Below are 15002 nucleotides of genomic sequence, written 5' to 3' on the forward strand. Positions count from 1 at the left end.
CCCATCTTACCGCGATTGCTCGGGCTCCTGAGTCTGCCACCTGGCGTCTGCTCTTCCTGATGTTGCTAAAGGTCATCTTCAAGTTTGGTTAGTGACCCTTGGTGAAACGAGGAGTAAGTAGCTACACCACATCACCCCAAAGAAGAGAGAAGGCGTATATACCCACTGCATGCCAACAACTCTTCCAGAAGTGACTTTCAAAGATCAACTTCCCTGTTTCTGAGCCTTCTCCTTTCATTTTGTGAGATGAAAATTTACATGTGGTGAAAGGCACAGATTTTAAGTGTACTACTCCTCCAGCCCCGATCAAAGTAGACATTTCCACCATCCCAGAAAACTCTCTTATGCCTCATCCTGGACATATGCCCAATCTCCACCCCACCCCACTCCCTACAAATAACTACCAAATTAACTACACCAGTTCTTCAACAGCATAGGATCCAAATCATATAATAATTACCCTCTTATGTCTGGCTGATTTTAAACAAAATAATATCTGAGAATTATTTACATTGATGCATGTAAAAGTACTTCCTTTTTCTATAGCTGAGCAGTGTAACCATCGAACGAATCAATAACAGTATGTTTGTCCATTTTCCTGCTGATGGACATTTGAATTGCTCTCGGTTTGAGCCTTGAGAGCAAAGTTAATATAAAGTTGTTGGGGTTTGAATCTCTCTTGAATAAATAGCTGGAAGTTATATTTCTAAACAAAACTAGAATTTTGTTTTTCAAAACTATGTATTTACTTTTTTTTACAAAACAACCTCATCACCTTCTAAGTACTCTCCATTACACGTAATACATTTGTCAAATCTGTAATTCCATGCTTGGAAACATTTTTCAAACTCATCTGTTTGGATGGCTGACAGTACCTACCTCATTTCTTTTCTTCACCTCTTCTACATCATCAAATGGCTGTCCTTTCATGTCCCTCTTCCTTTTCAGAAACAAAAAGAAGTTGCACGGAGAGAGGTCAGGTGAGTAAGGTCCGTGGGGCAAGAGAGGCATGCTGTTTTTGCCCCAAACTGGCACGCTGAGATGGCTAAGCAAGTGCATTGTCGTGGTGGCAAAGCCAGTCCCCCATCTGCCACAAATCAGGCCATTTTTGTCCCACAGTGTTACACAATCTTTCCAGAAACTCTAAATAGAAAGCTTGATTAACAGTCTGCCTTTAGTGGAACAAACTCCAAATGCACTATCCCCCTCACATCAAAAAAACAAACGACCATTGGTTTTTGTGGGGGCATACTCTCATACGTTTAATTGTCTAAGGAACTGTCAAAGGTGTTCCAAAGGACTTCAATCATTTTGGTGGCTCTATATCAATACCGGCATGTGTTGCTGTCAGATTTTTGTCACGCCCGCTAAAACGGTGTCTACTATGGTTAACCTGCCTTTCTCAGTAATCCCTCCCACTAGCTCATTTACAAGGCCCTTTGTCATTCTCCTGCACGCTGCTTTCCACTAAAGAATTCCAATGCCGTCAGAACCCGAACTTTATTTTCTTCTTGGAAGGGAAGCCTTTGGATATCCATGCTTCTGACTTCTCATTTTCACAGCTGCCTCAGCCCTGAGAGCACCCAGCTAGACCCAGAAGGGGCCATGTCAAGGGCTTCAAGGAAGCCGATTACCCAGGTCCTCCTGGTCCAGCTAGAGGCAAAGAAGACTAGGAATCAGAAGAGTCCAGGATGAGGTGCTCGGACCCCTTTCAGGCAGCTTGAAGGGCAGAGGAAGTCAAGGAAGGGTAGTAGGGGGAGGAGGGAACATTGGATAAAGCCCCAGTAAACATCTGAACTTCACAATGCTTGTGAAAATTATCCCAAGTCCCAGGGCCAGCAGGGAGCAGAGCCCATCTCTGCAGATAAAGGGGCCTTTGGAAAGATGTCAGGGCTGGGCTTCAAAACTGTCCTGTTGGAGTCCCTAGAAAAGAGATTCCTGATTCTGAGTATACTTCAGCTCGGCAATGTCAGAAAAAAAGCAAAAAGAGGTGCTTCTCTCTTAGGGTTCCCCAAAACATGGAGCAAGTGAGAGAGAAGAGGAAGGCATGCATCTAGAGCCCATTTTCCCTCCTGCAGGAGACCCCAGGGGCTTCTAACAACGTGGCGTTGTCCCTGTCTTCCCGTGCACCAGACCTGCCTCTTCACCACTGCCAATTGTGAGAGTCCCCGAAAGTCCTGAAGGCTTCACTTCAACGAGAACCCACATCTGACCTCGAAGTTGATTTCATTCCCCAGCTGGCCCCTGTCTGCACCCTCGCCTCCAAAGCCACCCTAGTCTCTACTTGCAACTGTTTCCTGTGAATATATATATATATATATTCCTCTGCATTATTTACATTGTATAATCTATCATTTACATGAACTGCTATATTATGTAATATAGTAGGATATGTCATCTACTCTTATAACATATAGTAGTATGTTACCTGGAGGAGAGATACCATGATCACGAAGGTGGTCTTCCCAGGGCGAGGCTCATCCATTGCACTCCGGATGTGCTGACCCCTGCGATCTCCACAACTGTGGGAAACTCGACTGCATAATTTGTGGTAGTTGGGGACTGCATTTGCACTCTCCCCTGAAAGAAAAAAAGATATAGTGGTATGTATTATATAATACTATATATCATATACTACTTATAATATAGTATTATATATTATATGTAATATCATAGTATATATGTTAGTTATAACATATGATATATATTTTACACATTTATACATATATACCTTATGTTCTATGTATTTGTGTTCATAAATATATAGAAATGCATCATGATATGTATATTGCACATGTTTAAATCTCTTCAGTGGCTCTGTCCTTTGACCCCTGTCTCCTACCTCCCATGTTCCTCTGGGCTATTTGGGAATCACCCCTGTGCCATTGCTATCAAAACCAAGCCCACCTTCCGTGTCAGACAGCAACATCCAGGTGACAGCAGAGTAATTTCAGCCAATAGAGCGTCAGCAGAGAGCCATGAGCAGTAGCTGAGATTCAGCCCTCCCATGAGTGGACAGCGCCCGTGGCTAGCCATCAGAGGTCCTCATGGCCCTGGAGTGTGGAAAGAGTGGTGTCGTTGCGGTCTACTGAGCAACATTGCCCCAGTGATCCTAATTATTAAGACAAGGCCTTTTTATTGAACTGCTATCTGGTAGACTCAGAGCAAGAAGTCGGTCATAGGAAGGTCAATAAGATGTACAGTCCCCACACCTCGTAAGGAGAGATGCGGATTAAGCCGCTGGTGGAAATGTAGGGAATCCAAACAGAGATGGATAAATAGCACAGCCACCACAAGGGACGCAAACACAGGAATGACCGTGCACATAGCACCGGGTGGGCCACCTTTCTGTTTGCTCCCCAGAAGCTCCCTGTGAGTCAGAGGTGACTGATGGCAGCTGGCAATACCTGTATTAAACAAGGACTTTTCATCAACTATGGGGTGCTGTGGCTGTGGATTAAGCACAGTAAAGAGAGTTAGGTGCATGTAGTGCTTACAGCCAGGGACTCCCTCCTTCGCCTCTGAAAGTCCTCATGGAAAGAAGAGTTAGTTGTGTTTGAATTTTGAATGAAAGCATTCGAGGTGGCTGAAGGAAAGGGGTCGCTTGGTGGAGAAGTCAACATCCTGACTTGGAGCTTCATCTGCCAATCGATTTGCATTCGGATGATCCTACAAGACAAAGCCGAGCAGCCCTGGTGGCGCAGCGGGTCATGTGTTAAGCTACTAACACCCAGGCAAGGTGGGCAGTTAGACACAACCAGCTGCTCCAAAGAAGAAAGACGAGGTTTTCTACTCCCTTAAAGAGTTCCCGCCTCAGAAGCCCCCAGGGGTGAGGCTCTGTACCGTCCTGTAGCGTCTCTGAGTCAGAATCCACTCAATGGCGGAGGGTTGGCTTGGTGTTTGAGGGTTTGGTTATTAAGATGGCAAAGATATGCTTTCTTGCTACTTTTTAAAAACACTCCAAGACTCCTGAGAATTCCCTTCCACGATAATCTCCGCGTGCTTTGGAGCATGGCGGTGTGGACTCGACGGCGGTTCACAGATGAGCAGTTTTACATTCAGCAATGCTTACACAGTGTGATTCCACTACACTTCCATTATGACTCCACCCCCACCCCAATGCGCCATCCTGTGTGGTACTTGCTCCTTGTGTTTCCGCTTACCATCCCTCCTCCTCCCCTTCTCTCTGATGGGAGAAGGGACCAGTACAGATGATGAATTCCTCACTCTCCTCTGAGAGCCCCCTTTATTTTGAGGTCTGCATTTCTCCCCCCTACCCCAGAAGCCACAGTTTCCCTCCTGACTCCCCTGAACTCCCAGCCCCAAACACCCCTGTGGAGAAAGAGCCAATGGCTCTTGGAAAGGAGCCAACGATGATAACTAAAACCCCTTTCCTGCTCCTTCAGGGCATCCTCCCGGCCAGTTGTCGACAAATGGTGTGATCTGCCTGCTGTTGATTTCATGCGCCAAGAACCCACCCCCAAACCAAAACCAAAACACCAGGTTTCAACCAAGTTGGGGGAATGTATGGGAGCCTGAAGAAAGAATGTGGCCAAGTGACATCCTAGCTCAGAAGTGCGGAGCCTACTGGTAAGCCTCTTCTCTGGGGTTTTAAACTTTGGAGAGGGAGAGGGGGAAGAAGGACACCCCCCCCCCCCGCCTCTCCCTGGGTGGATATAATGACCTACAGAGTGGAGCCCAGCCAGCCAGAGGGTATGACTGGGTGGAGGTGGGGAACTCACCCACCCGAGGAGCAGCGTTTTGACAGACTGCAAACTCCCTCCGGCCTAGACCCACCCCACAAGCCGCTCGAGCCCTGCCACAGCTGTTTCCGTTTGTTAGTACGATTTTCTCCGCCTTTCATTTTTCAGGCCAAGGAGAAGCTCGGGGGGCCCATCTGTTTTTCTCTTGCCCTTTCCCTTGTTCCCAGAAGCAAAACATGCGTCCGCACGTGCGCCCGAGCAGCTCACCCACGCTCCACACCAGGCCACCGCTTAGCAGAACGAAGAACGGGAACCAGAGGGTCACCACCCATGCTCAGTCTCGCGAAGCACAAGGAGAGTCAGCCCTGGGGAGTGAATCTTCACGGAAGACCGGGTCCTAAGAGGAACACCCCATGCAGGACTCAAGCCTTCCCACTCCCAAACCAAATAAACAACCAACGTCACTGTTGACTCATCCCAACCCTGCAGAACAAGGTAGAACTGGCCCTGTGGGTTTCTGAAACCATGGCTCTTGATCGGAGTGGAAAGCCCACCTTTCTCCCCTTCCCACTACCGGGAAGACATTTGTGTTTCTCCTTAACCTAAAGTTCCCTCTTAAAGAGCTGGGTAACAGGCTGAAGCCCACAGTACAAACTCCCTCCCACTCTGAAAGCCTGAGATAATGGATCCTGTGCGGCTAGAAGCCCATGGAAAAACCAACTTTCGCCTCCAGAGGAAGCAAAACAATATGTGTCATTAAAAAACTATACTTTTAATTAAAAAATCAGCCCGAGTCTCCATGGCCCAGGGTTAAAGCGAGGACCTCGGGCACATTGTCACACTGAAGTCACCCAAACCAGCCTTTCTGTGGGCGTCTTCCCTTGACTCGAGTCCTGCAGGCACAGCGGTGAAGGTCAGCAGTTTGAAACCACCAGCCGATCCTCAGAAGAAAGAGGGGCTTTCAACTCCCATCAAGCGATACAGTCTCGAAATTCACAGGGGCAGCTCTCCCCTGTCCTGTTTCTAGAGAGTCACTATGAATTAGCATCATTGGCTTGAGGACAGTGAGGAATCTTTTTTTTTTTGAAGGGGTGTTAAAAATTGGGGGATCTTTCTTTACCATGAGGCAGAAGCAAGTCATTCTATCCTTTTGTGTCCCTCTAGAGCAATGGTTCTCAACCTGTGGGTCGCGACCCCTTTGGGATTCCGAACAACCCTTTCACAGGGACCGGCCAATTCATCACAGTAGCAAAATGACAGTGATGAAGTAGCAACGCACATAATGTTATGGTGGGGGGCTCACCACCCCAGGAGGGACTGTAGGAAAGGGTGGTGGCGTGAGGAGGGTTGAGAACCACTGCTCTAGACTCACTCACCTAGGAAGAGCTGCAGGAGTCCCCGGGAGCATTTACTGCAGTCGGATGCCTGCTTCTGCTATCCATCCGTCTGTAAGAACACTGCCGTTCTTCAGTCTCTGCATTGCTCCAGAACCTACCATGCAGCTTCCTATAGGCCACTCTGAGCCAAGCCACCCCTCTGGTTCCTCCCCAGAGTCTCCCCAGAAAGCGCCCTTCTGTCAACTCACTGCACAGTCTCTGCCACCCCTCCCCCAACTACTTGTTCCCTCCCACTCAACAGGGTTTCCCCACCTAGGTGGAGACGGACCCTGTGTGTTGCTGTTGCTAGGTTGCTATTGCTGCTCCCACGGGCTCTGACTCCTGACGGCCCTATGCACAACACACCGGAACACTGCCAAATCCGACAGCGCGCTCTGAGCCGCGTGATGTCTAAGGCCACCGTGGCAGCCACGGCGGCAAGCCATCTCTTGGATGGTCTTCCTTTCTTTGACTGACCCACTCTGCCAACCATGTTGTTCTCTCCAGGGACGGGCTCTCCCGATAACCTGGGGGAACTAGGTGAAGCCTTGTCCATCCTCCCTTCCCTTCTAAGGAGTGTTCTGGCGACACTGCTTCTGAGACCGATCTGTTGTTCTTCTGGCAGCCCGTGGTCCTTTCAGTAGTCAACCCCAGTCCCAAATCAAGCCTCTAAATGTTGACAAATGTCATTTGGGGGCCCAAATTGCCCCCTTTTAAGAATCAGTGCTCTCGAGTTTCTGTTAAGGGCATTAGAGAATTGAGGGGAGGTGGGATACGATTCATGGACATGTTTATTTAAGATGAGCGTATCCATGTCATTGAACTCTGTGTATATATCCATGATAGAAGTGGCACATGTACTGTTACCTGTGTACTTGCCACAAAACAACCAAGCAATGGAGGAGACAATACTCCAAGATCATGCTCACATGACTCTGGGTCTGGGACATACTCCTACGACCTCTTCTAATTTTGAACTTTGAAGACTTGACTCATCTCTTTCCCCAGATAGGATAGAGTGAGTCAGCTCTGTCATATATGATCCTCCGTGATCCTGTGACCCTTTGCATCCAGTTTCCAGGCATATAGGTGTAAACACGGCAGACAGAAGACCCAGCAGGTCACTCAGAGTCAGGGTGTCCTCAGGACTGACCTAGGAAAGGAAGCACAGTGCCGACAGCCGAGGACCACTGACCAGACTCCATCTATGACTCGAAGGACCGCAGCCCAGGGCTCTGCTGATCTGATTCCTCTCCCAACGACTATATTAGCATGTACCCCTCCAAAGGACATCTTAAGTGAACTCTGAAGAAGGTCCCTACCCTCGCCCAGGGAGACAGATTGGATGCAGGACTCAAGGGGCGGGGGGATCAAATGAGATACCCACCCATCCACTCATAATACATCAGTGCCCACTCCTCAGAGGGACAGAACCAAAGAAAAGCCGATTCCAAAAAAAAAAAACCAAAAACGCACAGTCTGATCCCTATAGCAACACAAGCAAACCAATCCATGGCCCCCAAATCTGAGTCCGGTGCTCAGCCTACAGCTCATGGCTTTGAACAAACAAATGATATCCCAGAAGGAAACATCGACCCCGCCAGAGGTGCTGAACTTGCGTTAGTTTTATTTTCGATCATCTCTCTTTATAGGGGGTTGCGATCTGCCCATTGGGTTTGATTTGCCACCTGCAGGCTCATTATCCTGTCTGGCTGGGGCCCTGGGCTCCTTATCACCCCAGTGGTCTCAACTCATAAATTTCAAGGTGCTATTAACACGGCCAGACAGATTTTTAAGACTCCTGTAAGCAACATACAATTAACCTTCTCCTGTCAGGTGGAAAATCAGTTCAATAGTCATTCAGTTCATGGCCAAACCCCTTTATGTAAAGGAAGGCTTAGAAGGTTACTCAAGGCCCAGAAATAGAACCTCTCCGGAGCTAGGGAGAAGTCCTCAGTGTGAGGTGAGGCCAGCCATGGATGAAAAGGGTCATACACGTGGCACAGGTGTGTGTGGGCTCTAAGCTAATCATCCAGGCCACAGGTCGCTTTTTGAACCCAAGTCACTTGGTTGGAGCAGTTGGGTAACTAAGTCCTTTAAGATTTGAGCCCATCCGTTTCTTACCAGTCTGATCTCTCCTTAAGGAGCACGGGTGGTGTAGTGAGTTATGGCTTGGGCCACTGACCACGAGGTCAGAAGTTGGAAACCATCAGCTCCTCAGTGGGAGAGACAAGCCTTTCTGCTCTCATAGAGTTCATCATCTCGGAAACCCACAGTGGCTGCCCCACTCTGTCCACTAGGTCGCGATGCGTCGGCATCGGCTCGATGGCCGTGAGTTAGGTAGGGTCATCTGGGCTGCCTTAGTTATCTAGTGCTGCTCCATCAGAAATGCCAGAAGTGGGGGGCTTTAACACACAGAAATGTCTTCTCTTGCGGTGTAGAGGGCTAGACGCCTGAACGCCGAGTACTGGCTCTAGAGAAAGGCTTAATCCCTCTGGGGAGATGTCTTTGTCACCTTTGATCATCTGTGGACTCAGCATCACTTGTTGAAGTCCTTTTTTGGGGTGGGGGCTTATGGGGGGAAGGGAATATGCTGATTTAGTGTTTCTAATTAGCAATGAGATAAGTAATATCCTGGATCCATGCAAGTGTGGTTGTGCAGTAAAGAGCACAACATAACCTCTGAATTCATATTTTACATCTCCTTTGGTGCTTATTTACAGTTACTAGAAGGCTGGTGTGATACAACGTGTAGCCTATTTCATGGCAGATATGGTTGAAATTGTCAGGCCTTTTTTGGATATATATAGTGAATCAAGTGGGGGGTTACATATAAGATCATTATTTTTTTAACAGCTTACACAATTTATCAACTATACCAATGGCTTGCCCTATCTTCCCCCACCCCCATGCCTCGCTTGTCGAATATGAGCTTCCTGTTCACCCAAATTGACATGTATCTCGAAGCCTCCCCTCTCCTATACCATGAGTAGGTCCTTGTTTGGAATCTCTAACCCTCCTTGAGTCTGAGTCTGGGACGAGGCACAATGACCCCAGCATTTTGCTCCTGACTCTTCCTTCTTGGGGGTAGTCAGGGTCCTCTGATCTCCACTCACCTCTCTCTCCTTTCACCTCCTGTCAGCTAAAAGGCTATTCAGGCCACATCTCCATGGAGACATCACTTATTTGAGATGGGGGCTTTGACTTGGGTAAGGGTGTTGCATCCCACCCAAATCCCCTTACAACAGGTCAGCTGACCACATCAGATCACGTCAAGAGGTGGAGTCTGGGGTGGCCTTCATCACAGTAGTATATAACTGTCAAACCACTGAGATTCCTGGCCAGCTCAATCGATCCATATTTTTCTTCTTCTTTTTAATAGTTTTATTAGGGGGTCATACAACTTTTATCACAATCCATCCATGCATCAATTGGGTCAAGCATATTTGTACATTCATGGCCCTCATCATTCTCAAAACATTTGCTCTCCACTTAAGCCCCCGGCATCAGGTCCTCATTTTCCCCTCCCTCCCCGCTCCCCATTCCCTCATGAACCCTTAATAATTTATAAATTATTATTTTGTCATATCTTACCCTGTCCGACGTCTCCCTTTACCCACTTTTCTGTTGTCCGTCCCCCATGGAGGAGGTCACATGTAGATCCTTGTAATCGGTTCCCCCTTTCCAACCCACCTTCCCTCTAACCTCCCAGTGTCACCACTCACACCACTGGTCCTGAAGGGATCATCTACCCTGGATTCCCTGTGTTTCTGGTTCCTATCTGTACCAGTGTACATCCTCTGGTCCAGCCAGACTTGCAAAGTAGAATTGGGATCATGACAGTGTGGGGGGAGGTAGCATTTAGGAACTAGAGGAAAGTTGTATTTTCATCATTGCTATATCGTACCCTGACTGGCTCGTCTCCTCCCCGAGACATTCCAGGGCAAGCGACAAATAGCACAGAAACCAATTGGGCATGTTTGCGGCTCTGACATTGATCCGGGGCCAACAAATCACAGCCATTTGGAAACAGAGCAACTTGTCAGTGCATAAAACAAGTCTCTCACCCTTGCTATTGGGTCCCTGACCACATCTCTCTCCAGAAGAGCGACTGGTGGGTTTGAACCATTGTCCTTCTGGTTATCAGGCTCCTAACTACAGCACCACCAGGGCTCCTTAGAGCATGAACAGGCAATCTACAAAAACTAATTATATTAATGAGAACGTGAAGGCACAGTCAAGCAAACGGATACACAGACCAGACGGCTTCCTCTGCGTATACTTCTGTTTCAACTCACCTACCACCATTCCCCTCTCCTTGGTCCCGTTTGGAGCTGGAGGTATGACCACCCACTCCGTAAATAACCCACAACCCATCTTTCATCTGCCTCCACTTGATTTCTCTTCACCTTCCATCCATCCTCAAGACTTCTGAATTTACCTTCCAAACATTTCCTTCATCCAACCCCTCTTCCTTACCACCACCAACCACTTTGGCTCAGAAGGTCAAGGAAGTTCATCTCTCCTCAATTGGCTATTAGCCCCTTCTTGGTTTGGCCAAGTTAAAGCTTACACTTCTCTGGTTCGTACTCCATCGTGCCCCAGAAGTGAGCATTCTGGGACCAAGTTCCAATTTTAAAATATTTCAAAGGTTCCCTTGCCTATAAGGGCCAAACTCTTTAATCTAGCCCAAAGGGTGACTGTTGACCTGCCCCTTCTCTGCATTCTCTCCATATCTCTAAACAGCGTTATCTCTCGCCCCTCCTCGTTTTGGTCTTTCTGGCCCTCCTTTACTGCTGCTCTGCCTGGGTGGGCTGTCTCTACCTGCCTCCTGACCCTTTCACCTGGGTGACTCCCACTCATCTTTCAAGCCTAGCCATGAGTCACCTCCTTCAGGCAGCCTCCCCTTCCCTGAAGCTGGGTCAACACCTCTACTGTGCTCATTGTACCTCATTGCCACCTCTCTCTCAGCACTTGGCTCACGGTGTTGCAACAATCTGTTTTCTTACCCATCTCTCCCATGAGACTGCGACTTCCGTGGAGCTGAGGTCAAGATGCTGTTTACACGTGCAACCCCGCTGCCTTCCAGAGTGAAGAATCATCCCTCACTGCGTTTTTCCATCACTGCTAGGAGTGTTGTTGCTGTGCACTGAGCCAGTTTCCACTCTTAGCAAGCCCGGGTAATACAGTAGGGCTGTCTCCTGGGGCTGCTGAATGGGAGCAGGTCTTTCTTCGACGCGAGTATAACTGGAGCAATAGGAGACTGTCGTCTTTGGTGGAATGACATGTTTCCTTAGCACTCTGGGTCCTGTTTGAGGACCTAGGTGTGCCTGCCCCGGGCCATGGCCTTTTGGATCACCTCATACACATAGGCTGGGCGATGAGTAATGATGACCAGAGAAGGACTGATGCATTTGAATAATGAACTTGGCAATGATTGCTGAACGTATCATGCACGACCAGAAGAACAAACAAATCTGCCTTGGAAAAAGAACAGTCAGACTCTTCTTGGAAGCGAGGAAGGGGAAATTTGGTCTCATGTACTTTGAGGCTGTTATTGGGAGAGTGATGTCATGCTTGCTTCCATGAGATGGGTTGACATCATGGCTGTAGAAGCGAGCTCAAACCTAGCAATGACTATGAGAATGATACTGAGCCAGGTAGTGGACTTCTGTGGCCTGGGACCCACGGGCCCCTATGTGAGAAGATCTGGTTTGTGACACATCGCTCTCATAACCAGATTCAAGTGCTGCACTGAGAATTGGAAGGTAATGGACATCATCATGAAAGGAAAAGATCATATAAGCCAAGCCTAGATTTCCTCTGATTGAAGGAGTTTCCACTCCTCTGAAAACCGGAAGTCTATGTGAGGTTGCTCAGATTTCTCACCTCTTAGCTGTAAAAAGTCCTGGTGGAAAGCTGTGTTCTTCATCGGTACTACCTCGCACCCTAATTAACCCATCTCCTCTCCTAAACCCCTCTATGAGGGGATCTCCATTGGCCAACACTTGGGCCTTGGGTCTCCACTCTGCACTTCCCCCTTCATTTAATATGGTATATATATACATATATACACATACATATATACATATACACATATATACACATACATACACACACATCTTTTTTTTTTTTTGCATGATGCCTTATACCTGGTCCCTTGGCACCTCGTGATCGCACTGGCCGGTGTGCTTCTTCCTTGTGGGCTTTTTTGCTTCTGAGCTAGACGGCCGCTTGTTTGCCTTCAAGCCTTTAAGACCCCAGACACTATCTCTTTTGATAGCCGGGCACCATCAGCTTTCTTCACCACATTCCCCCAGATCCTGGATGCTTCCTGCCCCCAACTACCATGATCCGAATTCTACCTTGCAGGGCTGGATAGGACAGAGGCTGTACACTGGTACATATGAGGGCTGGAGGTACAGGGAATCCAGGATGGATGATACCTTCAGGACCAAGGGTGTGAGGGACGGTGCTGGGAGAGTGGAGGGTGAGTGGGTTGGAAAGGGGGAACTGATTACAAGGATCCACATGTGACCTCTTCCCTGGGAGAGGGACAGCAGAGAAGGGGGGAAGGGAGACTCCGGATAGGGCAAGATATGACAAAATAACGATGTATAAATTACCAAGGGCACATGAGGGAGGGGGGGAAAGGGGAGGGAGGGGGAAAAAAAAGAGGACCTGATGCAAGGGGCTTAAGTGGAGAGCAAATGCCTTGAGAATAATTGGGGCAGGGAATGTATGGATGTGCTTTATACAATTGATGTATGTATATGTATGAACTGTGATAAGAATTGTATGAGCCCCAATAAATTGATTTAAAAAAAACTGTAACTGCTAAAAAAAAAAAAGTCCTGGTGATATAGTGGATTCTTTGGGCTGCAAAACCACAAGGTCGGCAGTTCGAAACCACCAACTGCTCCATGGGGGAAAGATGAGGCTTTCTACTCTCATAAAGAGTTACAGGTTTGGAAACCCACAGAAGAAATTCTACCCTGTCCTATAGTGTCACTATGAATCAGAATTGACTCAATGGAGTTTGATTTTTTTCTTTCTTTTTTTTTTTTGAGTCTGCAAATAATGTAACAGCGAGACCTGCCAAATCAAAGTCCATCAGCAAAAAACAATATAAAGTACAGCATTCTGAAATGCCAGCAGAATCCCCTCTGGGCCTTGAGTTTGTACCTCTTTATGGGGAGTCTATTTGAAAGGAAAACCTCTCCATGATGCAAATGGTTAAGGACTCGTCAGCTATTCTGAAAGTTGGAAGTTCAAGTCCACCCAGGAACACCTCAGAAGAAAGGCCTGGTAATTGGTTTCTAAAACACAGCTACTGAAACCCAGTGGGGAATGAACTGTGTGGCTGATCGCCATCACAAACGACTGCCTCTTTGCCACGAGACCAGAAGGACTGGAGCGTGCCCGGCTACCATGAATGTGCTGATATCAGATTCTACCGAAGAGTCCTGAATACAGTGTGGAGAAGGGAAATCTGGAACAGAACTCAAATTCCATGGACTCCAGACTCACCTCGAGCTGGAGTCTGGTTGAACCTTCAACACTAGTGCCCTGAGATGACCTTTAACTTCTGAACCAAGAGTATCTCCTGAAATCTTTCAATCAAACAGTGGTTTGTCTTCTTTAGTAAATATTTTTTTAAAATTTTTAAATATGCTTTATTTTGTACAACTGATGAAGCATTAATGTGGAAGAGGAAATCCTGTGATTTAAGACATATACATCTTCAAATTCTATGCAAATTGCAAAAAGATGCATTTCTGGAAAAAAATTTTTATCATTTTATTGGGAGCAATGTTAGTCCTGGCAAACGAGAGAGACCATTTCATAGACACTCACATGTGTATAAGAAAGAGCTTTATATACAAGAGCAGTTGAATATTGAGAAAACATCCCAGCCAGATCAAATCCATAAGTCCAATATTAGCCCCTATGCCTGATACCAATCTATAAAGTCCTCTTCAGACTCACAAGACACACGCAATGATGCTGAATGCAGGAAGATCACAGGCCAGTGGGTGGGAAGTCTTGTGGATCCAGGGGAGTTGTAAGCATCTCAGCGCTGGCAGGGGTCTCCACATGGCTTCTCCAGCTCCAGAGGTCTGGCTCCATCAGCCTGTCTCCGTTTGTCTTCTCCACAGAGATGTCTCTGCAGGGAGTGAGCATAGAGAGAGAGTGTGTCCCACCTCCAGGGAGGAAGACAGGGGTTCCCAGAATCCTCGGGAGAAGGCCGTGCCCACACAGAGGCTTCATTGTCTATGCCCTGAATCCTCAAATTGACACCAGATTATGTAACTACCACAGGAGCACTTATAGATATCCTAACTGTGATAGGCTGGTTTATTGTGCCAACCTGGTCAATAGGAACATGTGAGATTAACCAGGACGCTGTTTGACTGGAGGACAAAACGATAAATGGCTCCACAAGATCCGTGTCTGTCTGTCTGTCTCTCTCTCTCTCTCTCTCTCTCTGTCTCTCTTGCTCTCTCGCTCTCTCACTCTCTTGCTCCCTGGGGGATCGTGTGTTTGATATTTTCCAGCAGTTTTGTCAGGATGAGAAGTGTTGGGAAGCTGGTTGGCTGGTCCTCCTTGCAATAGAAAATGTGATCAAGGAAAGGGATCATCCTACAAGCTCAGAAGCACTATCAAGTGCCGAATAACAGACCTGAAGTCTTCTGCATGTGCTACCAAAGAGAGTCTTCTCTCCTCTAGTAACTGAGCTGACATTGCCGAAACCCAAATCCAGAGTCTCATCGCACAAGTAGCTGAGTGACAGCGTCAGCTGAATTGCAGCTCTAGAACAGTGTCTGATATTAAAGGAAGGGCATTAATCAGGAATAAATGGGACCCAAAACAGGGGATGAGAACATATGGGCTGATGATCCAGAAGACGATATTAAGCCCC

The 15002-nt window shown here is 47.5% G+C and overlaps 1 non-coding gene across 1 annotated transcript; it reads left to right on the plus strand.

The window, feature by feature from the left end:
- The first annotated feature begins 2420 nt into the window (after nucleotides 1-2420).
- On the plus strand, nucleotides 2421-2583 carry LOC142460283 (U1 spliceosomal RNA). The gene has a single exon (XR_012786525.1). It is a non-coding gene; the product is annotated as a U1 spliceosomal RNA (small nuclear RNA).
- The last annotated feature ends 12419 nt before the right edge of the window (nucleotides 2584-15002 follow it).

This window comes from Tenrec ecaudatus, chromosome 10 (assembly GCF_050624435.1).
Source record: "Tenrec ecaudatus isolate mTenEca1 chromosome 10, mTenEca1.hap1, whole genome shotgun sequence".
Taxonomy (NCBI): Eukaryota; Metazoa; Chordata; class Mammalia; order Afrosoricida; family Tenrecidae; genus Tenrec; species Tenrec ecaudatus.